The sequence below is a fragment of the Miniopterus natalensis genome, chromosome 20 (assembly GCF_054644295.1).
Source record: "Miniopterus natalensis isolate mMinNat1 chromosome 20, mMinNat1.hap1, whole genome shotgun sequence".
In the NCBI taxonomy this organism is placed as follows: domain Eukaryota; kingdom Metazoa; phylum Chordata; class Mammalia; order Chiroptera; family Miniopteridae; genus Miniopterus; species Miniopterus natalensis.
The window spans coordinates 26,322,003-26,349,025 of NC_142100.1; the positions used below are offsets into that span (position 1 = coordinate 26,322,003).

The 27,023-nt window shown below is 59.5% G+C and overlaps 1 long non-coding RNA gene across 4 annotated transcripts in view; it reads left to right on the forward strand.

The window, feature by feature from the left end:
* Positions 1-26,737, forward strand: part of LOC107529686 (uncharacterized) — a 40,866-nt gene extending 14,129 nt beyond the window's left edge. The window contains exon 3 of one of the 4 annotated variants that reach the window (XR_015716228.1): positions 26,515-26,737. This is a non-coding gene — a long non-coding RNA (uncharacterized LOC107529686). Of the gene's footprint in view, positions 1-10,533; positions 11,280-23,976; positions 25,239-26,514 lie in introns of those variants that run through there. The other 3 variants (XR_001602469.2, XR_001602468.2, XR_015716227.1) reach the window with 3 other exon arrangements.
* Positions 26,738-27,023: the final 286 nt, after the last annotated feature.

Here is a 27,023-nt window from a genome sequence, read left to right on the forward strand (position 1 = left end):
TGCCTCCTCGGCCAGCAGAGCCCCTCCCAAGAAATAGCTGCCAGACGCGGGGAACTCGCTTCCAGGCCGGGTCTTAACGGCCAAGGCCCAGGCTTCCAGACCCGAACCTGGGTTTCTAACAGCAAGCGGGTGCGTTGTGAGGGGGGCCAGAGAGCCAGCGGCCACTGAGCTCCAGGAGACGTCTCCTCATCCAAGGAAGCCACCAGAAGATAACCCGGATGGTTTATGAAATGATCCGGCAATAAGAAAGGTGGGAAGTTTTGCTCCCAAGAAGAAACACAGACGTTTGAAAAAGTTGCTACAGGAAACAGAAGCGAATTGCAGAAAACACCTCTCTTGGTTTTACAACAGGATTTGAGGAAATGAGGCCTTTAAATGAAGCAAAAATGAAATGATAAGCCCTGGCTGGCGTGGCTCAGTGGTTAGGGCTTCAGCCCACACACCAAAGGGTCAAGGGTTTGATTGCCAGTCAAGGGCATGTACCTGGGTTGCAGGTTCAATTCCCAGCCAGGTGAGGGTGTGTGTGGGGGGCAACCAATCCGTGTGTCTCTCTCACATCGATGTTTCGCTCTCTCTCTTCTCTCTTTCCCCTTCTCTCCTCCCTTCCACTCTCTGTGAAAATCAATGGAAAAAAAATATCCTCGGGTAGGATTAACAACAACAACAAAAATCACGAGCAAGACAAGGATGCCCAGTCCTTTATAATGCACCGTCTAATGTTCTAGATCAGCTAAATAGGCCAAAGCAATAAGACATGAATATTTTAAAAAATGGATAAAGTGATGGAAAGGAAGACAACAGATTTATCATCATTTGCAGATTATAATGTTTATTACTATTAATTGATTTACTATTACTATTAATTGATTTAGGTCAATTTTGGAGGACATTGGTCATCTGTTAATACATGAAGATACGTGGAAGTGCATAGAGGAATATTTAAACATAAGCAGCTCTGAAACTTTTTTTTTTTTTCTTGTGTTAATTGCAGTAATCCTTATTTGGGGAAAATTTTAGGGAGGCTGTGCTTATTTAAAGGAGAGTATTAAAGGGTGAACTCCTAGGAGGCTGGGCAGCGAGATGGGCGGAGGGAGCCTTTTCTTGACTGCTCATCTGTGAATTTCTCCACTTCTAGAGGCTTTCAGCAGGTTGGAACCCGAGCATTATATGCAAGGTAATTGGCTGTAATTAATTCCACAACCTTGGCCCCTCTCAAGGTCGCCGTGCCAAACGAAAGCAAAACACATTGTGGCAAACTCTTCCTTCCCGCCCAACTCTGGCTGAGCGGGACTAGAGCCCTTCTGACAGTGGCCTGCCTGCTGCCAAAAACCCATCCACAGGCGTGTAATCAGGTACCCTCCCCAGGAAGCCCTGGCCCAGGAAGGGAGTGCTGACGCTGGCTCCCTGAAATTGCCTCCCTTCCCACAGGGCCCCTGGCCAAGCCCTTTATATTCTTTCTTTACTTTGCTCCACTAGAACAAAGCAGGAACCTGAGGGCCTGTTCCAGCTACTGACCCTCATGAACTGGCCATGTGGCAGAGGGGGCTGGAGGGGTCCCTTAGAACTGCTCCACTCCTGCGTCCCAGCCCTACCTGATCCGCCTTCCAAGCTGTTGACCCCAGAAGACAGCAGGCAGGCAGGGGCCTCCTCACTGCCTTTCCTCTTTGCCTCCTCTCCCCCATAATCCATTCTACTCACGGAAGCCAGACAGTCTTTCAGAAACATAAGTCGTCTCAAGACCTGTTGAAAATCCCCCGCTGGCTTCCTCGGGCTCTTGAAACCAAGTCCAAACTCCTTTCCGGGTCTCCCTGATCACCTCTGCCGACCGACCTCTTGGAGTTCATCTCGTGTCCCTCACTCCGGGCCACTGGCCTCGTTATTCCTCGAAAGCGCAATGCTTGTCCCTTCCCTTCCTGTTCCCTTTGTCTGGAGGTTCTTTCCGCAGAGCTCTACAGGACTTGTTCTTTCTCATCCTGAAAATCTCAGCCCCGAATCTGCCCCGAGCTGTGTGCCAGTGGCACACCCCTCCCATCTCTCCCCCTTACTGTCCGTGTTATTTACGGGGTCATGTGTTTCTTTCCCATCTCTCCCACCCCCAGAAGCCTCTCCCATGAGAGCGGGGCCTTTGTCTTAATCACTGCTGTGCTTGGCACAGAGCAGGAAATGAAGTGACATGTTTAATTCTCTTAATTGATTAATTAAGAAAGAAATAGACAACCAAGGACTTCATTTGTGTGTTTGGTACAAGATCCAAACAGGTGGGTTTACTTTGGCAGTGACGGAGCTTAAATTGCAGGTTCCTCACCCAAACAACTCCTTGGAAGGCCCTGGATCTAATTTTTTAATTTGCAATTTTGTATTTTTATTTTAATTTTAAAAACACCCTCTGAAATTGGAGGAGCTGCACACTCCCCCAAACCTGGCCCTGCTCCTGCCAGCTAAGATTGTAACAGAGGAGAGGCCAGAAGCCTGGCCGGGTGGTAAATTCTGATGATGGTGATAATGGTAATAATAATATAAACAATAATGATAGTAATAACAGCAGCCTGAGAGTAATAATAATAGCAACCCAAGCAGCGGCTACCACTCAGCAGGCGCTGTGCGAGTCCCGACACCCACGTTTGCAGCGTTACTTGTACCCATTTACAAGGTGAGCAAACCGACGCCCCAAGGATCAAGAGTTCTGCAGGGCAAGCTCGCGTCAGCCGGCTGCTTACACGAGCTCGTGGCCGCGGCTTAGATTTCGCCGGGACGGAGCAGGACGTGGCCTGCTCCTGAGCTGACCTTCGAAGACATTTATTTTTTGTCCAGGCCCCTGAATCCTATGGGCGGAGCTGAATTTTGCACAAGGGCCCCGGCCCCTCTGCTCAGGGCCGTCTGTCGTCTTCCCCTCTGACGACCCGACCTGGCCCCGCAGAGCCGAGTGCGGGCCGGCGTGGGCAGGGGGCCGTCGGCGGCAGTTGCCGGGAGCACGGTCAGGCCTCCTCATCGGTGGTTTCCGAACTTGCCAATTCGCCTGCTCACCAGCACTTTATTTTTTTATTTTTATTTTTTTGTCAATCCTCAAGCCTGGGGATATTTTTTCCATTGATTTTTAGTGAGAGTGGAAGGAGGGTGGTGGAGAGAGACAGAGAGAGAGAGAAACACTGATGTGAGCGAGACATCGATTCATCGGCTGGTCGCCTCCCTCGCGGTGCCATGACCAGGGCGAGGGATCAAACCTGCAACCCACGGGGCGCAGGCCGGCACTCTAACCACTGAGCCACGCCAGCCAGGGCACTGACATTTAGTTTAACCCCCAGACCAACATTCGGGGCACTACCTGAGTCACTTGAAAACACGTGCAAAGTCGCCGGACGCGCCTGCTCCCGGCTGAAGTCAAACGGGACCGCTGGCCGCCGCCTCCTTTCGTGTCACACCACAGACAAGCATCCTCTTTGCAGTTTACTTACTGCCATGTTTTATGCGTTTTCGTGCTTTTTGGTGGGGACTTTGAAATGGCCCCGGGCACGGGAAGGCTGTGATGGGTGTCAGGGCAGAGAAGACACGCGTGTGAGACCAGCTGTGTTACCGACCCCGCAGCGGAGCTTTGCGCCCCAAGGTGCCCACGCCCCCCTGAGAAACCTGCCCAGCTGGGACTCGAGGGCTGTGTGGCCGGGTTTCCGAACTGGACCCGCGTGTTTCCCGGCCGCCTCTGCCCTTCTCCCCAGGGGGGCTGCCCCCTGTTATTTGCTCCACAAGAGGTAAATGACTCAACAACATACCCGCGGCTGAGGCCGGACTGAAGAGCCCCGTAAGGCCCGGGCCCCACTCGCCTGCCCTGCCACGCTCCGCGTGGCGCTCTGCAGGCAGGTTTATAAAAAGATCCTCACTGTTTTGAATCAAATCCCCATTAAAAAACGTAGACTCGAGTTTCTTTCCCTCTGTTGGGCCCAGGCCTCTCTTAAACACCCTCCCCCTGCCCTCCCCTCCCTCCCCCCCCCAGCCTGCCTCCCTCCACCTCACCCCCGGCCATATGTCTTCTTTCACAGGACTTTGGTTGCACCTAAGGGCTGACCATTCTCTCTCTTGTTTTCAGCGGCTGGTGGGGGCAGGGGGCCCAGGGAGGGGCAGAAGCCGAGGGGAGCCCAGGAGGTAACGAGATGAGGGAGCGCCTCCCCTGCCCTAGGCTGGGCCTCTCCTGCGCCAGCCGGCTGGGGAATGCCAGCTCAGCTGTTTCCAAGCAGTGGTTGGCCGGCCGGCCGCAAGCTTCCTACAGCTGAGGGGGAGTGGGGGGCTTATCAGAAGCTGGGGAGCACTTGGACGGGGTTGAGTGGGGGAGAAGGGGGGAGAGCACGTGCTGGGAGCCTGAGTTTCCGTTTATCCCTGATGGAGGGACCTGTGCATTCTGTGTGTGTGTTTGTGTGCACGTGTGTATGCATGTGTGTGCACGATTGTGCATGTGTGTGCACGTGTGTACACATGGGTGTGCACATATGGGTGTGCGTGGGTGTGTGCACATTGAGCACGGTGCTTGGGTAGAGTGGGCTTGGGGAGCGGCCACCTGGAGCCCTGGAGCAGGGGTTCGGTGGACCTCGGGAGCTCAGCCACAGAAAAAGTCAATAACCAAAGAATTTTGTTTGGATTCTTACGGGGCAGGGAAAGAAAGCACCACTTAGCGTGGGCTCCCCCTTCCTAATAGGAAACAGGACCGAGGGGCCCGGTTTCCCAGCCGCAGGCTGGGCCAAGGCCCGTGCGCGGCCTGGCCTCCCGGGAACCCGAGCGCCGAGGGGAAACGGGAGAATCTGTCCCTTCCCCGCGCTGAGGCTCCGGGCGGCGTGGCTCGCGCGGTCTGTCGGTTCCGGGCACAGTCGACCCCCATGGACAGGTCCTTGTCACCCAGGCGAAAATCAGACCAGAACGAGCCTCAGTGGGTGAGAAGCCGCCTTTGCCACGTCTGCCCGGATAGACCCAGGTGCAGAATCCTGTGGGACGATGACTTGAGGGAGGCCGGGGGATGGAATAGGGACTGGGTATTAGATAAAGTGGGGGAATTATTATTAATTTAGTTCCAAGCGATGAAGGAACAGTAGATATGGGGGGAAATGTCTTTACTTCTTGGAGACACAGGCCAAAGTGTTGAGAGTTTAAGGTCTGTGATACCTGTAATTTACTTTAAAGTGGGACAGAAAGAGAGAGAGAAGTAGAAAAATGGCAGAATCTTTTTTTAAAACTTTTACATTTTTATTTTTTTAAGCTTTGTTAATTGATTTTTTTAGAGAGAGAGGAAGGGAGGGGGAGAGAGGGAAACATCGACGTGAGAGCGAAACATCAGTTGGCTGCCTCCTGCACGCCCCCTGCTGGGGATGGAGGAGCCTGCAACCCGGCCCGGGCCCTGATCGGAACTCGAACTCGCGACCCTCAGGTGAGCAGGCTGGCGCTCTAACCACTGAGCCCAGGGCCCGAGCTGCCGCTAAGACACAGCCCTCCTCTCACCAACGCAAACGGTCTCCGGGTTCTTTCCTTGACGTTTTCTTCATTTTCAGGCTCCCGCGGTCACTTCTTTTGATGGGATCTTGCTTGTGCAGAAAGGCTCCGAGGGTGGGCGCCTCCCAGGGTTACCGGGTGCAGCCCCCTCCGCACAGCGCCTGCTCCTCCCCGCAGCCCCGCTGGCTCCCACGTGCTCGGGAGCATGTAGGGCGCTCAGGGCGTCCGTCCGTCCGGGCGCGTGTCCCGGCACCTATCGCAGCCCTTCGCGGGCAGCAGCTTCCCGCGAACATTTGGTGACCAACAGTGTCCTGAAACTCCCGCGCAGTAGGGAGAACGGCCGGGCGCCCCGGGGGCCGCGCTGGAAACGCAGCGAGAGTCTGGGACCGTCTGTCAGGCTTCTGGAAGGCTCAGGGGGGTTGAAAACAAAAGCTTGTCCATTCTCCCAAAATAGCACAAACAGGATTTCCTGGAGGGAGCCAGGCCGGCAGCGGCCGAGGTTTGGAAGCGGAAAAAGCAGCCTCGCTTGCATTTGGGGCCGACGGTGCTGGTTTCTGGATGTTCCGATGGCCCCGAGGTGCCTCTGGTCACTCGGCGGTGACTTCCGAGCAGGGGTGGGCGGGGGTGCAGGGAAAATGATGCGCAGCCAACCCACCCAGTGATGCCAGCCTGAGCCCCGGCCCGTGTGGCTCGGTGGTTAGAGCATCAGCATGTGCGCCGAAAGGTGGTGGGTTCGATTCCCGGTCAAGGGCATGTACCTGGGCGGCAGGCTCCACCCCCAGGCCAGGTCAGGGTGCACGAGGGAGGCAACCAATCTCCCTCTCCCTCTCCCCCCTCCCTTCCTTCCACTCTCTCTAAAAATCAATGGAAAAAATATCCTCCAGTGAGGATTAAAAACAACAAGAAGATTTCCGTGGGATGTTGATAAGATTGCCCTTTCCCGCAGGCAGCCTGAAGGAGAAGCGTTCCTGCTGGCCCCTGGCTCTCCCCCTCCACAGCCGCTCACGCTGTCCCCGCCTGTCCCCACCTGTCCCCCGCCTGTCCCCCCGCCTGTCCCCCGCCTGTCCCCCGCCTGTCCCCCGCCTGTCCCCGGCCTGTCCCCCGCCTGTCCCCCGCCTGTCCCCGCCTGTCCCCCGCCTGTCCCCCACCTGTCCCCGCCTGTCCCCCGCCTGTCCCCGGCCTGTCCCCCGCCTGTCCCCCGCCTGTCCCCCGCCTGTCTCCCGCTCGCCTCTGCCGGGACTCGACACGCTTGGGAGAGGCCCTACCACCGCCAGATGGCCAGGGTCCCGATCCCGGATCTCCCATTTAGCAGCCGTGTGGCCTTCTTTGAGGAACCCCTTCTGTGCCTCGGTTTCCCCGCCTGGGTGATGGGGATGAGTGTCTGCCTCAGAGGGCTGTGGAGGGGATGAAGTCGAAGCATTCGAACAGCGCCCGGCACGCTCCGTGTTGGCTAAACGTCCGCTGGTTTTCTCTCCACACATGTTTTGTTTGGTTGAGTTGCATCTGCCCCCCCCCCAGCGCCTGCTCCAGTCACGGTGTGGCCGCCCACCCCTCGTCCACCCTGAAGCCTGGGAGTCTGCTGGCCAGTGTGTGAGATTCCGGGGGGGGGGGGGGGCTATAACAAATTTCCATAGACTCGGTGACTTCTGCCAGCAGAAGCGTGTCCTGTCACATCCGGAGGCCAGGATCCCAGGTGAAGGTGAGGGCAGGGCCGGGCTCCCTCCACGGGCTCCGCAGGAGGCTCCTTCCTGCCTCCTCCAGCGTCGAGAGGTCCCGGGGGCATTGCTGCGGCCACCTCCCGCCAGCCTCTGCAGACCTCGGCTCCAACCCGATGTCCGGTCCTCCCGACACTGTTGGCCGAAACAAGTCACGTGTCCAGCCCGGATTCGGGGGTGGAGAAGACCCTCTTTCTGGGAGGAAGGACAAGGTGACCCCGTCTCCGGTGGGTCAAGGGAGGGAAGACGGAGTCTCCTTGCAAAGGGGAGTGGGTGCCGGGAGCGAGGAATCGGTGGCCATTGAACAATTTATTGCCTGGCCCTTGGCTCCTCTCTCCCCGCAGGACCCAGCCCACGCTCCGCCCTGTGACACTGACCCCTTTGTTACCAAGCTGACCACACCCGCGCCACCACCTCCAGCCACCACCTGCCTGGCCTGTGTCCACCGGCACCTTAAAGGGCCATCTGGCCAGCTCCTCCGTGGGTCCTCGCCATGACATTGGGAACAAGTAGAGACGTGTCCCCACCCCTCCTGCACCCTCCCACCCGCCCACGCAGGGTCGAGGCCCAGCGATCTGTTGCCACGATTCAGGCACGTTCGTGGCGTTTTCTCTGAATTGCTTTATCCACACGGACGGGCGACGGGCTGGCTCCCCCCCACTGGCCGGTCGCCCCACCTTGCCCAGGGGCGCTGCAGAAAAGGGTCGATAAGGTGCCCACGCTCCCTGAGTTCCAGACAACAGTCCCTTCAGCGCTTGCTCCAGGATAAACACACGGCCCCCGGGCCCCTGGCTTCTCGGCCGGGGACGGCGGGGAGGGGGTCCTGTGTGGGGCTCTGGACTCGGCCGCGGCTGTGCGCACACAAAGGCCCAATGTTCTGTCCCCGACTGAGGCGCGTTCACGGCTCCCCCTCCGGCCCCTTTATCCACACGCCGCACGCGGGCACAGTGCCCACTCTGTTTTCTCAGGTGTCGCCTAAACCCACCAACCCACCAGGCTCCGGGAAGAAGGAAGCCGGCGTCCCGCCTTCAAACGGCGCCCGGCCCCGCTGCACACAGGGCCTTTCATAAGCCCGAGGGGCTACTGATGGGCCTTAGACGGGCGGCCTTCGGAGCCTTCCAGCCCCAAAACATTAGAAAAGTCACTTCTTTATTTTGGATCAAGGGGTCTGGGCCAAGGAGGGGCTGAGTTGGGCTTTCGGGATGTTGAGAGGGAGCTGGCAGGACGTGGCGGTTTATCCCCTCGGGAGAAGCTGTGTGACGGTGGGGAGGGCTGAGCATCGGGGGGGGGGGGGCGCGCAAAATCCAGGCCAGAAGGCTGAGGGGCCTGGACCTGGGGGAGGGCAACAGGGCACAAGGGGAATCGATCGGAGGTTCTAGCATCGGGCAGATTCGTTCACTCCTTAGGCCAGGGGGTCAGGGTCCCCCCCACCGGCTGAGCTCAGTAATCCAGGTAGAAACAAGGGAGCCTTGTTGTGAGGGAGAGACCAAGAGAGATTTACAAAATGCCATCAACTGCAGAAGGGTTATGGGGACTCTAAGGGTCTTTGAAGGGACCCATGACGGGTCCACAAAGGAAGGAGCTGAGGCAGTGAAGGGAGCAGGGGGACAGAAGGCCGTGGTCACCTGGGATGGGACGGGGGGGGATCCCGCCGTCTAAGCGTTCAGAGGTGGGCGGATCTGGACACCGCCGGCGTGGTCGGGAACGCAGGCTCGGGAGCGAGTAGCTGCAGGAGGTCGGAGGGGAGGACCCTGGAAGGAAAAGAAGTCAAGGAAATTCGACGTGGGGTTCTCGGTGCGTGGCTCACGCGGACCACGGAGCGCCGACGTGGCTCACGGAGACCACGGAGCGCCGACGTGGCTCACGGAGACCACGGAGCGCCGACGTGCCCCGCTCAGCGGGAGGAGGTCCTGCGCCGGGCGCCGAGCTCAGTTTGGCTGCCCTTCACCCCCGCCTGCGGGGTGCACCCCCAAGCCCCTGGCTGAACGCAACTTTGTTGCCATCCTCACAGTTCCTGCCCCTGGCTCCTTGGGACGCGCTTCCCGACACCCACGTGGCTCCGCCCGTTGCCTCTTTGCTCAGATGTCACCCAGCGGGGCTCACTCCTATCGGCCCCTGCCCTGCCCTCTTCTGCCCCAGCCCTTGGCCTTGGCCTTGCAATCCCATTCCTCCTGCCCCACGTTTTCTTGTTCCCGTTGCATTTGTTCAGCTTCCAACATTCAATTTGCTTATTAGGTATTTGTTACTGTCCAGCTTCCTTCACTCCCATTGGTTCCACGAGAACAGGGGCCCTTGTCGATTTCATCCATTGATATTTTCCGACGCCTGGCGCCTGGGCGGTGCCCCGTAAACGCAGGTTGAGTGAGTGAAAAAAAATCCCCTGGGACACAGTTCACCTGCCGCCAGATGGGAGAGGCGGGCTGTGGCGTCCGGCGGAAGGCCGCTCTCGCGTGGACATCCCTTCTGTCTCTTCACCTGTTTCATTGTCTCCGGAGACGTCCTGACCGCCGTCCAACAGTGACCTTGTTTACTGATTTACTGGTTTACCGGCCGTCCCTGAGGTTGGAACGCAGGCACCACAGTGCCGGGGACGTCGCCGCCTCGTCCCACGTCCTACCCTGCAACAGTGCCTGGCCCATAGCCGACGCACAGTTAATATTTTCTGGACGTTTCTGTTGAATGCCCTGCCCTGTCAGCCTGCTTTGCAATAAACCCCAGGACCGAATGCTCAACCACACCTAACCCAGGGCCTTGGGCACCCGAGCCCTCGGTCAATATTTGCTGAGGGAGGGCTGTTTCCGCTCACCTGCCTGCGGGGGCGGCAGGCGGGAAGGGGGTCAGAGCCTCCCTTTCAGCTCGATGGGTCTTTTGGATCGCGGGCGTCCAAGGGCAGGAACGGGAGGCGCCCGGGCCCGTCCACAATGTTGCTTTTCAGAGCCTCTCGGGCTCCGCCACGTGCCAGCCCTCCGGGGCGGCCGGGCTGGGCCGGGCTGGGCCGTCCCACAGTGCGGCCTTGTTTCCCCCGAGGTCCTCCGCCTGAACCCTGCTGCTCCGGAGAAGCCGGCCTGGCTCAGTGGTTAGAGCATCGGCCCCCGCGTGGAACGGTCGAGGGTTCAATTCCCGGTCCTGGGTTCCAGGCTGGATCCCTGGCCCCAGCTGGGGCCCATGCAGGAGGCAACCAGTCACTGTGTCTCTCACATCGATGTTTCTCTCTCCCTCCCTCCCTTCCTCTCTCTCTGAAAAGCCGAAGGAAAAATATACCCTCAGGTGAGGATTTTAAAAATAAAAGGCTCTAAGAACAGCAGGTGCTGCACTTACGCTCAGTTCCGACTTTTCCCCAAACCTCTCTCAGTTTCAAAGGGCTTCTTTCTTCTTGACAAAGGACCGGGCGCTGGGCCCCCGTTGGGCCGTCTCCCGCCCGCCCCCCGCCCCACGAAGATGTGTCTCAGAGGGACCGAGGTCCAGGCTGGCGTTTGGGATCCGAGCCGCCTTCCCCATGGCTGTGAATCCTTAGTAACCCGTCCACCCAAACCCCAGAAAAGCTGGTCCCGTTGAAGGAGAAAAACACAAGGCTCTGCCCTCCGGGGAAGCACTGAGCTTATTTCAAAGAAAATGGGAAAGCAGCCGCCCGTGATGAAAGTCGGCCGAGCCGTGCAAAGCGGGATTTCACGCCGTCCCTAACGGGCGCTGGATGTCACCCTTGTCCCTCGGGCGCGCCCACGGCCTGTTTGAACGGAAGCTGGCGTGGATTTTAGAAACCCTGAAGGCCTTGTTTTGTTCGCTGCCGCTCAATGGGCTTAAACTGCTGAAGTCGCAACGAGAACGACGTGGGCAGCCGGCGCTCGCCAAGCCCGGGCGAGCGTGTCCTGTGACCGCGGCTCTGAGCAAACCCATTCTGGTCTTTCGAAGCTGTCGGAACTTAAAGGGACATTTTCAAAGTGAAATCACCTGAGGAGGGAGAGAGTCGCTTCGGGGAAGCAGCTTCCCGAGCCGATCGTTCCCCGACGTTTCCCTTTCCTGTCCCAGGCCTGGGGATTTGCGCGCCACGGGCTCCACGTGGACCTGTCCGTTCAAAGTCAATAAAGTGTTGAAAATTCAGTTCCTTGCCCTGCTGGTGTGTCCCGTGGTTGAGTGCTGACCGTGCAGCAGGAGGTCGCCGGTTCGATTCCCGGTCGGGGCGCACGCCTGGGGTGCGGGCTCCATCCGCAGTCGGGGGCCGGCAGGAGGCAGCCGGCCCGTGGCTCTCTCGTCGATGTTTCTCTCTCCCCCTCTCCCTTCCTCTCTCTAAGGACGTCCTCAGGTAAGGATGAAAAAGAGAGAAGCAGCCTCAGGAGCATAAATGGAATTGCCGGGGCTGATTCCTTCCCGGGGAGTGAGAGCTGGGAATGGGGCAGAGGGTGGGTCTGTGCTCCCGGGGTGCCAGGGGAAGTGCCCCCCACAGCCCCGCCTCCTCTGTGAGTGACACCCCACGGGCATCCCAACACGGCCTCACCCCCGGGGCTCGTCAGCGAGCTCGGCGATGGCTCTCACCTGGCCCCAGCTCTGAGACGCATCCCGACAAAACCCCGCAGACGTGGGAGCCTGTCCCAGGCCCGGTTAATTATGCCGACACTCGAAGGGACGTCGCTGTCCTCGAAAAAGGGGGAAAATGCCCCATTACCAGGCCGCCAGAGGGGGCCGTCAGCCCCTGTGCAAGCAGCTTTCTAACTGGAAGCAGTGTCTGGGCCCCTCGCTGTGTCGGGCCCTCAGTTCTCTCCTGGGTCCTGTCACTGTGCTGGGACACAGACGCCCCCCGGCGGGGGGGGGGGGCGACGTCAGGAATAAACCTGGCTCGTCTCAGGCCAGAGACAGCGGCAGACGCTGGAGAGAGCAGTGGGCTCCTGCGGGAGCTGTGCCTGCGGCTTTCCTTTCTGACCCCAAAGCCGGGGGTAAGAAGTGACATTCGCGCTTGCTTTGCTCTGGGTGTTTGAATTCCCGCCGTAAGTCTCGGGGAACTAAGTCAACTGGACCGTGCCCATGCTCGCGCCTCCGATGAACGAAACCTTTATTTCTGCCGCTCCCCACGTCTCTCCAAACGAGGACAAGGAGCCTTACAGCAAAGAACAGCATTAAAAATAATAATAAAAAAAATAAAAATGGTCGGTATCACAGAAGCAGCAAGTTAGGTCCAGCGAAAGCGGGAGCGACGACACCAATGACAAGGATGAGTCGTTTCAATGGTGAAGCACATGACTTAGGCCTGAGCTCCCTGGCAGCCAGGTCAAAAAGGGAAAGCACAGGAAGCCTCGTCCCCCTCACCGTAGGAAGAAGGAAACAGCAGCCCTGCGATTTATTTCTAATTCCAAGTTCTGAAATAAATTTATCCTCTTGGGCTTCATAGGAGGGATATTGGGTTACGGCGCTCTCGACAATCGTTTCAGGGAAGAGGCAAACATAGAGCTCCCGTGACGGTTTCCTAAAAGAATCCTGGATAAAGGCCAACCCAGTGAAAGCGATTCTTCGAGGAGCTAATCGGACGTGGCTCAGATATGAAGACTCCTTTGATCTGAAGATGGGCCCTTTTGGAGGAGAGGAGGGATGATATTAATGCTGCAGCAAACTGGGCTACCTCGCTATTTCAGCTGCCGAGAAAAGAGACCTGTGCTGGCCTGCGCGACCGGAGCGTCTCAAGGCCACGTAAGTGCTTACTGCCCTCCGTATGCTGCTCATCACAGCTGCAATAAAGCCTGCGAGGCCCCGCATGACTGGGCCCTGTCGGGGGCAGTGTCTGCCTCGGGGCCTTTGCACTTGCTGTTCCTCCACACAGAACACCCTTCCCTCAGTTCTTTGGGTGCTAGGCCTTTAGACCTGTGCCCAGCTGTCCCCTCCGTCGGGAGGCCTTCCCCGACCACCTAATCAATACAGCCCTCTTCACCCTCACGTCTCGGCCCTGTTGCGCTGTTTCATTTCATCTTCATAGCCGCTGTCGCTCTGAAATCCTCTTGTTTACCTGTTTGTTTTCGGTCCCACCCTCCCTGGCCAGAGCGAGGGTCCCAAACGCGCCAACCAAGGAAGGGGCCGCCCGTCAGCTCGGAGCCCCCGGGTTCCTGCAGCCGCCGAGCTCCCGTGCCCGTGAGCTCACGCTCGTTTCCCTTTCACCACCCCCGGCTCCAAACGAAGTTGGTAGAAAAATATATGTCCGTGTGAATAAATAACTAAATACAGCGGGCGGAGGCTCGGTAAGTGGCCCAGGCCATAAATAACCCGGCGAAACGGGGGCCTCGGTGAGCGGCGGGCGGAGGGGACGCCTTTGAAGGATCAAACGCTGGCTGCAAATGCCAGCGAGGGGTTTTATGAGCTGGGAAGGAGCCCGCCCTCCCCCGGCCCGGGGGCTCCTGCTCCCGCGAGCCCCCGGCATGTGGCCGGTGCCCCTCCGGGACCTCGCCCGGCCCACCCGGGTGGCCTCCCCAGGGAGGCTGGGAGCTGGGGACCTGGCCTCCTCGCGCCGGACCCGGAGACACATCTTAGTCACTGTAAACATGCCCCTCCTTGCGGCTTCTGAGGGGCAAACTGTGTGCGGATGTTACCTGCTCGAAAAATTAAAAATCAAGCCCTGGCCGGTGCAGCCCAGTGGTTAGAGCGTCGGCCCACACACCGAAGGGTCTCGGGTTCGATTCCCGCTCAAGGGCACGTACCTGGGCTGCAGGATCCATCCCCAGCTCGGGGACGCGTGTGGGAGGCACCGAATCCGTGTGTCTCTCTCCCATCGATGTTTCTCTCTCCCCCCTTCTCTCTAAGATCAGTGGGAAAAATACCTTCCGGGGAGGACTGACCAAGAAAAAGACATGTATATTTTTTAATCAAAACCAAACAGACACGAGACCCACGTCCCTGTGCATCCTTTACGCCCCCAAAGGAAGTCGTCGGGCCCTCCCCCAGCCTTCCCCAGTGCACGGGGTTTTCTTTATCCACAGCCACCGTTCACATCCACTGGTGCCCGCCTGCCCCACGGCTGCCGTGAAAAGGAGCGCGCGTGGGCTGGGACGCCGGGCGACTGGAGCGCCCACGCCGCGGGCGGGATGCGGGCGGGTCCTGGCACTTTGGGAAACCGCGTGTTGGTTCCTTACAACCTTCCCCGTCGCCCCCCCCCCCCCCCCCCGGCCCCGGCCATCCTGGAAACGCGCACATGTGTTCGCCAAAAATCATGTACCAGGCCGTTCCCAGCAGGACGCTTTGAAACAGCCAGAAACTTGGGGATTATCCAAAGATCCGTCAGCAGGTGAACAGAACAGATGCGGGCGCCTCGCGGGGCGCAGGGAGCGGGAGCGGTGGGGGCCCCAGGCCTCCCCGCCCGGGGCACGGACGCGATGCCCAGCGAGGCAGCCGGGTTCGCCGAGTTAGGAGGCGGCGTGGGGGTGCCGCTGGGTGAACGCAGGAACTGGGACTGGCCCAGGGAGGGCACCGGGCACCCGGAAGGTGCGGGCCTTTCACCTGGGTGCCGGGTGCCCAGGCGTGTTCACTTCATGAAAGTCCAGTGAGCTGTGCTTTTCTCCACGGGCGATGCTTCAATACGACTTTTAAAAAATATACATTAGAGTATAAAGAGGGAAACAGCCCTGGCTCAGAGGTTAGACCGTCGTCGGCCTGCAGACTAAAGGGTCTCGGGTTCGATTCCCAGTCAAGGGCGTGAGCCTGAGTTGTAGGTTGGATCCCCAGCCGCAGCTGGGGCGCATGCCGGGGGCAACCGATCGATGCGTCTCTCTCTCTCTCTCCTCCCTTCCTCCCTTCCACTCTCTCTAGAAGGAAATCAATGAAAAAAATATTCTCCAGTGAGTATTACAACAGAGAGAAAAAAACAGAGAGACACGGAGCATCGCGGGGGCCCGTGCTGGCCGTGACTTGATCCAGGCGACGTCGTCCAGCCTGCTTCCAGCTCCGATGTGATAGCCGCTCGTCGCTCTTCCTCGGGCCTCAGGGGAGAGGGTTTCTTAGTCTCCAGGTGAAATCTGGCCTCAGATCTCCTGGGAGCTGGCAGGCTCTCGAGGCCTGAAAGAGGCCGCGTCCGCTGCGGCTCAGATGTCCTGTTGGCCGCCCGGAGCCAGCTCGCTGGCCCTGAAAGTTGCCTCAGCGCCAAGGTCGGTCGTGTCCTCGCTGGAAGCCCCAGGCTGTCCCCTCCCCCCCCAGCCTGGGGAGGTCAGTCCCAAAGTCAGGGACAAAAACATTTTCAGAAGAGCCACCAAGAAACATGTTAGCAGCTCCTCAGGGGCTGCTCAGCCTGGAACCTACCTCAGGGTCCAACTGCAGCCCGTAAAATTGACACGAGGCATCTAATTACTAGTGTTGTTCTTGGACCGGAGTTCCATTTCGGGGACACCTGAGACTGGGGTACAGCATCTACCGGTCACATGTCTTCCTCCAGCCAGCGTGGGGAGCGTGGGTTGGGGTCTTACCTGGATGGCGAGCAGGGCCCAAGAGTCCCCCGGGGGGCATGCAAATAGGCCCAAGCTGGTGGTTTGTGGAATTTGCCATTTTTGAGGCGCAGGGTATCTACCTGTGAGTCTGAGCCTTGAGCAGAGTCATCGTGGTCTGTCTGAGCTCAGATCCAAAGGGCGAATAGACGTCATGAGCTGAGGATGGAAAGAAAAGGCAGCCCCAGAAGAGGGAGTGGCACGTGCAAAGGGCCTGGGGCAGGAGCAAGCAGGAAAGAAGGCCAGGCGGCCGGGGGCGTGGAGGGTGCCGAGAGTGCGGAAAGGTGGGCGGAGGCCACACCCCACAGGGCCTCGCAGCACATCGGAGAGTTTTGCTTTATCCACAAGTCATAGGAAACTACTGGAAGGTCTTGGGTAAGACAGAGGTGGGGTTGGAAGGGCACCTGCGTTCGGAAAGATCCCTCTAAGTTCCCGTCGTCTGCAAAGCTCCCCCGGGATGGAGGCGAGACGGAGACGCGGCCCCTCTCTCAAGACGTGTATGGTCCCGGAGGAGAAACGGAAACAAAACCACGCGGGGGGACACAGGACCAATGCTCTAGGAAGCAGCGTCCGCCGGAAACGAAACGTGGGCCACGGGGCAGAATGGGCTCGTCTCAGATTTTCTAGTAGCCACATTTTTTATTTAAAAAACAGTAAAAAGAAACAGGTGCCGTTGGTTTTCATACGTATTTTCTTTAACCCAGTATATCCAACACATTTTCACTTCAGCACGGACCCGCCGTCGAGCGTGATGAATGGCATAGTTCGCATTTTTCTCGCGTCGCGGCACCGAAACCCGGTGTGTACTTCGCGCCTCCGGCCCGTCTCGGAGCCCAGGAGGTGAGCGGCTGCTGAACTGGGCCCCGCGGGCTGGGCCACGGGCACCGGAGACCGCGGCCCGGGCGAGCCATCGGGGGCGACTGACGCGAAAAGTGGGCAGGGGGCCCCCACCCGCCCACGTTCACCCCCACCGCCCGCCTTCCCGGGCTCCCCTCCCACGCGCACGCTTTGCACCGAACCCCTTAGGACCTGGGACCCAACGGGCTCTGTGTCCCCCCCCCAGCTCCAAGCCCGTGCGCCGCCCGCGTGGATAATGCGTGAAGGTGTGTCACGTATTTCCCGATGTCCGGGGTAGCTGGGCGTCACCGTGAGAGGAAGCAGGAGGGAGGTCCGGTTTTTGCAGCCAAGGGCCTGACGGGGTGGTGATGGGAAGGCCCTCCTCTGCGTCTTTCTGCGTGTGACCCGCGGACCCAAGGCCGCGGGGGGACCCGGGACGGGAAGACCACCGCGAGGGCACAGCCAAGGCGGGCCCGTCAGCCCGGGTGGCTAACCGGGGGTGGGGGCCCCGTGCACCGGAGGGGTTGCGGCTGCAGGCCTGGGCCGGTGTGAATGGGGGGCCTCTGGCAGGGGTCTGACCCCGGCAGGTTTCCTTCCTTTGAGCCTGTCCGAGGGGAGTGGCCTGGGCTGGTGCGGGGGGCACGTCATTTGTGCTGATTTGGGAGCCGGGCTGAGACTGGAAGCCCTCTGACCTCAGCTCGTTGGATTTCCAGGTAACAACGGGCTCTGTGTCCCCCCCCAGCTCCGAGCCCCAGGCAGCCAGCCAGGCACCGCCTACGACAGCCACGTGGCCACCAGGAGGAAGGGGGGCCTTGGCCGGGCCTCTCCTAACCCACTGAAAGCCAGTCTGTTCTGGGGCCCGGCACGTGCCCCCCGGAGATCCGCGGGCGCCCTGTGTCCCCTCCCGGGCGGATTGTGCTAATGGCCCAATTCTTTATCTCTCCCTCGCCTCGCCCTGCGCCATGGAGCCTAGTTTTCCAGCTTCTTTTCAGAGCTCAGTTCCGCGGAGCTTGGGAACCGCAGACCAAATTGGTGTCACATCACCACCGCCAACAAGATCACGGGCGTTCGGTCACCCCAAAAGCTCCCTTGTGCCCCACCCCCACTCCAACCCCACCCCCAGGCAACCCCTGACCTCGACCTGTCTCAGCAATTTTGCCGTCACCAGAACGTCATATAAATGAATTCAGACAGTAGGGAGCCTTTCAAATGGATTTAAAAATTATTTTCTCCAGCTTCACGGGCGCATGAGTGACGAATCATCGCCCTCTGTGTTTAAGGGGCACAGTCACGTGTGGCTCCACCTGCACTGAGACCTGGTGACACAGCCGAGGCGATTGGCATGCCCGTCACCTCGGGTGGGCACCTCTCTCCACGACCTCGCCAGCACCGTCATTCTCCCCCTTCTGACGGGTGCGAGGTGGTGTCTCTCTGGTTTTGGTTTGCGTTTCTCCGCTGCTGGGTGACCTTGATCAGGACCCTCATCCCTCTGTTGGCCGTCTGTGTGTCTCCTTTGAAAACACGTCTGTCCGTTTTTCAGTCGGGCGATTTGTTTCTGGCTGTTGAGCTGTACGGGTTCCTTATATATTTTGAATAAGTCCCCTATCAGACATACGGTTTGCAGATGCTCCATCCCATCCCCTACGTTGCCTTCTCACTTTGTTGACTGTTTCCTTTGCTGTGCAGAACCTTTTTAGTTCGCGGGTCAGAAGAATGAATGTTATTAAAACGCGCATACCACCGAAAGTGACCCGCAGGTTCAGTGCCATTCCCATCAAAATGCCAAAGCCATTTTTCACAGAAATAGGAAGAAAAAAAATCCTAAATTTTATATGGAATCACAAAAGATTCCCCCGAATGGCCAACGCAAACTTGAGAAAGAACAAAACCAGAAGCATCGCGTGGTCCGGCTTCAAATTATATGACAAAGCTACGGGAGTCCAAACAGTGTGGCACCAAGACAACAGACGCAGACCAGTGGAAGGGACGGGCCGGGACGCACCCGGCGGGCGCCGGCGGCTAGTCCGCGGCCAGGGCCCCGCCCGCAAGAGCAGCCTTTTCAGTAGGTGGCCCTGAGAAAACCGCGCGTCCGGATGTGGATGAATGAAACTGGACCCTTGTCTCGTGACCAGATGCGAAAGTCAGCTCAAAATGGATTAAGGACTTAAGACATGAGGCCATGAAAAAACCCGCGATGAGGGCCTGAGGGCACAGAGCATTTGGGGAGGTGACCGCAGGGGAAAGCCAGAGGGCAGCGGGCGGAAGGGGCAGGAAAGGGTGTGCTTTGTTTGGGGGGCAGGTTACTGCTCCGTAACCGCCACGGGGCCTGGAAGACTCCTCAGAGCCACCCCCTGCTGGCCGCTCCTGGTCCCGCCGCCCCCGGGAGGCCGTGGGCTCTGGGCCGGAGCATCCGCAGCCCCCGCTCCCGCCTGGTCCCCTCTGTCCCTGTGAGGTGACAATGGGAGGACAAGGACCCCGAGTCGGCAGGAACCCTGCTTGGGTCGCAGTGGTCTGAGCCCCTTTGGGGCCCTCGGGTATCTTCAGCCCCGGGTTCCACAAGCCCACAGGGCCTGCAGGGGCCTCCGGGGCTCCGGGCAGCGTGGGCTCTGGCCCCCGCCCCCGCCCCGCCTGTTTGCGCAGCTCGCGAGCTCAGCGTTGGTTGTTCTCTGAATCGAGGGTTTGACCCACGCGCAGTGATTGCGGCTGGTATTTTTAAGCTAACAACACTCATCCCTCACGGCCGGCCCGCCCGGCCCTGTGTGGTCAGCAGCTCTGGTTTATGACCTTGGATAGGACGGAGCTTAAGAGGCCGCCCTTGGTCGTGCCTCCCCTGGGATCAGCGGGGCCCCTGGGGCTCAGACTTTACAGCCCCCGCTGCTTGGTTACCGCCTGCCACGCGGAGCCCCGAGGGACCTGAAGGCGGCACCGACCTAAGAGCCTGCTGCCAGACAGGGCGAGGCTGGGTGGGCCAGGCTGGTCACCCGGGAGCCGGGCTCTGCCAGCGGGGCCTGCCGCCTCACCCGGGGAGGGTTTGTTTGCCACCTTCCCCGGGGATCGGGGAGGGCAGAGCCCGCCTGGGCACGCTGCCGGGCGGGGGGCGCCCTCCGCCTGGCCTCCCCGCCTCCAGGACGGCAGGCGACCTTGCTGCCTCGTGGTCGGACGCCGCCTTCCAAATAAACGGGGCTCTCGTTGCGGGACAGCAGCCGCTACAAGAGATGAACCGGGTGTCTCGGGACAGTCTCTGCCGGGTCCCCGATGACGTCAGGTGACAGCCGAACGGGCTTAAATGAGATTAGGCCACATCGAGAAAAGCGTGTCCCTTTCAACTCGCTTTAATCCAGCTGATTCCTACAAGGAAAGAGACAGCCCAGCGCTCGCGGATGGTTAATGCCTCCGGGAGCCTCCTAATTTCCCTTTTTTTAAAGAGAGGGCCGGCCTCAGGCTGCGAATCTCCCCCAGTCCACCCTCCTGGTCACAGCTTAATAACCAGTTTCGTCTTCATTACACTGACTTTGGCCGTTTTTGTGAACAGCATGGTTTTCCGTTTATGGGATTGATAGGACGTTTCCTTTTCATTTATTGTAAGTTTTTTTTTCCTCCTTAATATGTTTTGTAAATAATAGTGTGGGTTGGGGTCTGCAGACTATGGCCCTGGGCACAATCCGGTCTGCAGCCTGTTTTTGTCAATAAAGTTTTATCGGCACGTGGCCCATGGTTGACGTTACGTTGCTCGGGCCGCTCTAACTGTTCAGCAGCAGGTGGCTTCAGCAGAGACGGTCGCCGGCCGAGCCTGGAACATGGACCGTCTGGCCCTTTACAGGAACAGTTCGCGGGTCCCTGCTGTAGGTGGGAGGCCGACACAGCAAAGCTATGGGAGGCGACATGCCAACGGCTAAAGTTTGGAAAATATCGAAACGCTAAACGTGGTTCCATTGGCAGGGCCCCGGGTAACCGTGGAAAATGACCGACCTTCACACTGTGTGTCCAGCTGTTTGTCTGATGACCTTGTCACCCGGGGACACTGCTGGGGTGACCGCGGGAGCTGGAATTCCACCTGTCGCATAACCCCCCCGGTCCTGGGCGAGCCCCTGACTTGCCATAGCACCAGCCCCCTCGTGTAACGTCCACAAGGCTGGACACAGACAGGCCGGGGTGGCCCTGCCACGAGGGTGCACCTCCTGTGGCTCTGCTCAAATCCCCCAGGAAACCGTTTGTGGCCGAGGAAGGCTCACGTTGCATCCGAGGGGCCCATAAATACATTTTCTCTCCCCGAGGCCGCATCTGCTTCCTCTAACCGAGGCACTCGGGGAAGACCCAGCATTCAGCGAGCGCGCCCGTCCGTCAGGCCCCAGGAGCAGACGTGTGACAGGCTCCGAGGGCTGTCATCTCGGAGATGCCGAGGCAAACGCGCCCGCAGCCCGCGCCGGGGAAGCGGCGGCTTGCGGTTCAAGCGCCAAAGGAGGGAGCAGGGGAAAATCGAGAGACCCACATCGAGCGTGATTTTCCTCATCAACTTCTGGCCCAAGAGGCCCGTGGAGTGGCCCAGAGCCCCTCCTGCGGCCGAGGGTGACAGCCCGTCGCGGCCCTGGGAGCAGTTGCCCTTAGCCCGAGGCCGGCCGCGATCTGGAAAAACAAGGGCGAGGCCCGGCCCAGGCCCGAGCGAGCGGAAGCCCTTGGCTTAAGGCCGGGCTGGCAGAGCCGCATCTGGGTGAAGGTGCAGGCGAGGAAGGGGGAGAGGGACGGCCCGCCTGCCGCAGGACCTGGGGCCAGAGGGCAGCGATGGGCAGGGGACAGAGCCTGGGGGCGACAGGAGAGCTGTTGACTTTGTCCACCCTGCGGGCCTCTGGCCACGTGTGCCTGGTGGGCACCCGACCCCGAGCTAGTCCCACGGAGGAGCTGGATTTTAGTTTCATTTTAATACGTTTCGATGTAAAAACTGAGGCTTAATTCAGCAATTAGAAAACTTTTTAAGTACGTTAGGGGCCAGTGTTGGGAGGTGGGTCTCGCCTTTTACCTGCGTGTATTTTAGGAAATACACAGTTTTGTGACACTGTCACATTGACGACATGATACATTTCCGATGGAAGTGTGGCATCCAAATGGATTTGTACCCAAGTATAAAAGGCACATCGGGTTTCGAAGACTGAGTGCCCAGCACAAGGCCGACGTGGGTCCTTTGCTTCGGTGCCCTCTGCCACCCCGGCCACGCCTCAGGAGCAGATGTTTGCCAACAGGCTGTTGGTCACCCTAGAGGAAGGGTGGTATAAATAGAAAAAAATGAATCACAAGTTGGAAATTTGGCAACTCCCAGTGTTATCACTGACTCCGGAACCTTCCGCAGAGTCTCAAGTCCCCGAGTAACTCGTGGGGAATTTGGACTCGGAGCATCAAAGTAATCGGCCCAGCCTAAGTCTGACTTCTCAGGACCCCAAAAGTCCCAAGTGCGCTGGGCCCTGCTGGCCCCAGGGAGGTTTTGAAGGTCAAGACACCCAGCAATGCAACGTCTGGAGGCGTAAAATGATTTCACGTTAGGGAGTTCATTTTAAAACATGTGTCACAAGTCTCGGACCCGAAACCAACCAGGAGATTCCTCATTTTAGGGCCTCAACGTATCACTTAGTGCTTTGTAAAGGGTTCACTCTCTCGCCCTCGGCTCACTGAGGTCGTCCCCGCCGGTCTCCGGTGGCTGCTGGGCCCTTGAACCGGGGCCGACCCACGTGTGTCCAGGTGTAAACCACACACAAGGTTTCAAAGGTAAAGTGTTTCGTGAATAGTCTGTATGGATCCCATGTTGAAATGATAGCTTTTGGATAGACTGGGTTAGATGCTATTACAAGAAATTTCACCCATTTCCTTTTACCTTTTGGTTGTTGTTGTGAACTCTCACCCGAGGATATTTTTTCCACTGATTTCTAGAGAGAGTGGAAGGGAGAGAGAGAGAGAAACGTCGATGTGAGCGAGACACATCCATCAGCCTCCTGCCCGAGCCCCGACCAAGGCCGGGGATCGAACCTGCAACCCAGGTGTGTGCCCTTGATGGAGAATCGAACCCGAGACCCTTCAGTGTGTGGGCTGCCGCTCCAACCACTGAGCCTCTTCCTGGGGATGTGTCCGGAGGCAGCTCCATCCCTCAGCTCCACGGAGGACGGTCCCGTTTGGAAACGGCTGCTCTTACCTGGGTGGGGGCGGGCAGTGCCCGGTGGGGGCAGGGAGCCCACCCGGCGCCCCTCCAGCCCGGTCACTGGAGAGCAACCTTAGGGTCTGCGTCAAATCATTTCTTCATGCCACAGGTGCTAAGCAGTAAACAGCTCTCCAGGACCCAAATAAAAAGGCCTTTATGGAGAAAACAAACACGGGTAAATGCAGGATCCAATTTAAATGAGTGAAAAAACCCCATGCCGGAGGCTGCCGGCCACAGGATTTAGGGGGGACGAGCCAAGTGAGTTTGTTTCTTAATTCGAGGGAGGGAGAGGGACCCCAGACCCTGTCAGCAACCCCCCGCCTCCAAACCAGAGGGTCCCAGCCTCTCGAAGTGGAAGCAGATACCACTTGTTTTCTTAACCAACAAGCAGCCTCCCAAGATTTGCATTTAGAAATACAGACGGGTGGACTCTCGTAGACTCCGGGACGTGGGCATCCCGGCTCCACCTCAGGAGTCTGCCATGTAGCTGGGGCCCTGGAAGGAGATACTGGGCCCAGGGCAGGCTCTCGGGATTGCCTTGTCTTGCCATCGCAGCCACACTGGCTCACGTGTCCCCTGCCAGCATGGGGAGTGTGGCCGTTCCCTGTGTTGGCCTCTGTCACTCCATCTCTCGACAAGCCCCCCGTCTCACCCCCTTCTCTGATGATCTTTCCTTTACTCCATTGTTTCATTTTACGCCGAATGCTCACTCGAGGCCCCTAGAGACAAGCTTCCTGAGAGAAGCTCCAAGCTCTTAGCAGCCTCCCAGCTGGACACGAAGGATCCAGTGGAGGATGCTGGGATGGAGCCACAATATGGAAGGAGTCTGGGTCCCTTAGCAAAGACCACCTATGCCAGAATGAATGGGAAACACGTTCCCATTGCGTTAAGCCACCTAGATTTTGAGATTGTTATTAGACTGGGTGGGGGTGCTCTGTCTAGCACAGCAGCTGTGATTGACGGATGGGTGACGCCAAACTCGGTGGGTGGAGACCAGGTGAGAGGAGGCACAGATTCAAGCAACACTGGGCTGTACGGGGATCACCGCTTGGCAGTGAACTAGATGCTGGACATGCTGGAGCGGGAGCCGTGTCTAGCGTGGGGACTGGCGGGCTGAGAATCGCAGGCCCCAGTTAGCGTCCTCTCCCGTAGCCGGGAGCACACGGGTCACCAGCCTGGTCTCTCCTGGCCCGAGAGCTGTGGCTCTGAACTTCTTTGGCTCATTCCCCTCCCCAGGGACACTGAGCCCACAGCCCGGTGGGGGCTTGTCCCGAGGCAGGGCTCACAGAGTGTCTTTCGAAGGCTCTAAAGATCTCTCTTTTCCCACCAGCTCACAAAATGGGGATTCAGATCTGGGGAGGTGACCAGACAGGTGGAGCGCGTGATGCGCCGTGTGTCTGCCAGGAGGAGAATGGGCCGATTCATCCGCAGGACCTGCGATCTGGCCGGGGCAGGCGGATGGACGTGAGGCCGGATCTGCAGCAGCCAGAGCGGCGGGCGCTGGGAGACCGGTTCCCAGGGCCTCCAGGGCACCGTCTCCCATGGGAGGAGAGGGACCCGGCCCAGGGCTCACCTAAGAACAGAGTGAACTGAGCTCCAGGACTCAAAACCTGAGGTGGCCCTGGGCGGTGTGGCTCCGTGGTTAGAGCATCGGTCCAACCACCAAAGGGTTGCAGGCTCGATCCCCGGCCCTGGTCGGTCGGGGTGCATGCGAGAGGCAACCAATCGATGTGTCTCTCTCACATCGATGTTTCTACCTCTCTCTCCCCCACCCCATCCCTCCCTTCCACTCTCTAAAACTCAATGGAAAAAATATCCTCAGGTGAAAATTAACAACAAAAAAAGAGAGAAACGACGGATTCTGTACTCGGAGGCCGTAGGCGTGTACACAGAGGGGCCTTAACAAATGCTCCTGGGAGGGCCTGGGGGGCACCCACTGCTGCCTGGGTTCGCTCACCCCGAGGTGTGAGCACTGGGGCCTCGGAGCCTCCAGGCCTCCCTTCCAGCTCCCGAGTGGGTGTGTCCCCAGGGTCCTCAGGTTTGTCCCAGCGGGAAACACACCCTGCGAGTCACGGCTGCTAACGCGGTGACACCTCCTGTTACCCCTCGTGACCCAGGGCCAGGTGAGGAAGGCAACCCCTCCTGTCTCCGGGCCCAACAGGAGGCCACACCCTCCGTGGACAAGGGGCCCCGGTCCCACTTCTCTGGCCTGTTGAGTTCAGAGACCCCCTGGTGGGGTTGGGCCTCTGGAGACGACAGCCAAGCAAGCTACCCCCTGCCCAAGAAAATGTCCTAGGGCCTCTTCCCGCCTGTCACTCGGGGACCTGTGCCCCCCTCAGGGCTGCTGAGGGGAGTAATTTCCAGAGCCCTGGAGCTGCAGAGGCTGGGCCCGAGCAGGAGTTCGTGACCACCTTGGGGGTCTCCAGGCAGCTGGGGCCCATAGGTGGGGGCCACATGGGCTGTGCTCAAGGCCCAGGATTTGAGGATTGAGAGTGGCCATGGAGGGGAACCCCCACCCCCAAACTCCTCCTGGGCCTCCCTCCCTCTGGTTTCAGAGATCTCAGGGTTCATCCTAATGCCAGTTGGAAAGAACCTTCTGGAAGGCACGCTCAGCGTCCCATCCCCCCCCCCCCCCCCCCCCGACCCGGAGCCCGGCCTGAAGACGGACGGTGGTCGGAGTGGCAGCCGCAGAAGTGACTTTGAACTTGAACTGTGTTGAAATCCAGCTCGTAAATCTGCAGCTTGGCCCAGGGGGCTCACCCTGGGGCCTGGGCGTGGAGTGTGCAGGAGAGGCCGGGCTCGGGCACAATGCGGCATTTACGGGGCCGCAGGGCGCGAGTGAGAAGGCGAGTGTGCGCGTACCTGGGGACCGAGCCCTGGGGACGGTGCCAGCGCCGGGCGCCCACATCTGGAAAGTGTCAGGTTTAATGCCCGGGCCGCAGGCCGGGTCAGCTCCGAGGACATGTTTGCGTGCCCGCCGCAGCTGTGCAAACTCCCGCCGCTGGGCGCTGCCGGGCCGTCAGGCTCCCTCCGAGACACTGGCCCCTTTGTCGGATTCCAGTCCAGCCCCGTCTCAGAGCCACCGGCCCGCGCGGGAGGGGGAGCCACAAACAGCTGCCCGGCAGCATGTCTGAGGCCACATTCATTCAGCCCCAGAAGGAAAACACCACAACTCGGGGGCACATCGGCCAGGCTCAGCCCGCCCCCCGCAGGGCCCCCCCCCCCCCCCCCCCGTGTCCTAGCTGATGTCCCACCACCTCGGTGCCACTGGGCATCCCGAACACCCTGTAGCACACCGGCCGTCCCCCGGGCAGCCAGCTCAGCTTCCGGTGGTTCCCGGTGGCTGTCCCTGGGGGAGCCCTTCCCGGGTGGATGGGGCGTGGCTGTGCCTGGAGGGCGATGGGGACCCGACAGTGTGTGTGCACCCAAGTCCCTGCATCCATCCCTCCCTCCCTCCACCCAAACACCCATCCGTCCATCACCCATCCGCCCACCCGCCCGAAACGACCGTTTAGGAGCCCACGGCGAGCAGGGCATTGCGGCAAGTGCTGTGCAGGGAAAATCAAGCACGAGGCTCTCTCTCTGCCTTGGAGGCGTTGGCAACACAGCCAGGAAACTGCCCGGCCCACGCGCGTGCAGACCAGCAGCCGCCACCCGGGAGCAGAGGCGCGTGGGCCGCTCGGCACGTCCCCGCTCCCCATGCGCCCACGACGCAGTGTCCCCCTCCCAGGAGCTTTCTCCCCGCCCGGCCACGAGCCGGCCCTGCCTGCCCCCAGCCCTCTCGCCCGGCCTCGCGCTGTTTCCCTCCCGCGTCTGTCTCTGTGGACGTCTCCCCCCTTCTCTCTGTCTCTCTTCCCTCTATATAAAGAAAACCTCGAGCCCTGGCCCGTGTGGCCCGCTGGTTGGAGCGTCGCCCCGCGCCCTGATGATCGCCGATTTCGATTCCCGGCCAAGGGCACGTACCTGGGTTGCAGGTTCGATCTCCGTCCCCAGTCAGGGCGCGTGCAGGAGGCACCCTAATCGATGTGTCTCTCTCACACGATGTCCCCCCCTCCGCTTCCACCGTCTCTGAAAATCAATGGAAACAATATCCTCAGGTGAGCATTAACAAAATAAAAAGGAAATATAACCACGAGCTGGCGGCAGCCCCAGGGCCTTTGCACCATCCGCGTCCTGGTCCAGAAGCGCCCTTCCTCCGGCCCTCCCCAGAGCCAGCCCTTTGCACCCTCCCAGAGTCCCCTCCGGAGGGGCGTCCCTGCCTCTCCCGGGACCCCCACCGGACAGCTCACCTTGGGTCTCCTCTGTCCCGTTTCACCTGTGTAGTGTGAACTCCGAAATCACTGTGTTCCAGTCCTTCCTCTCCCTACACCGGACTAA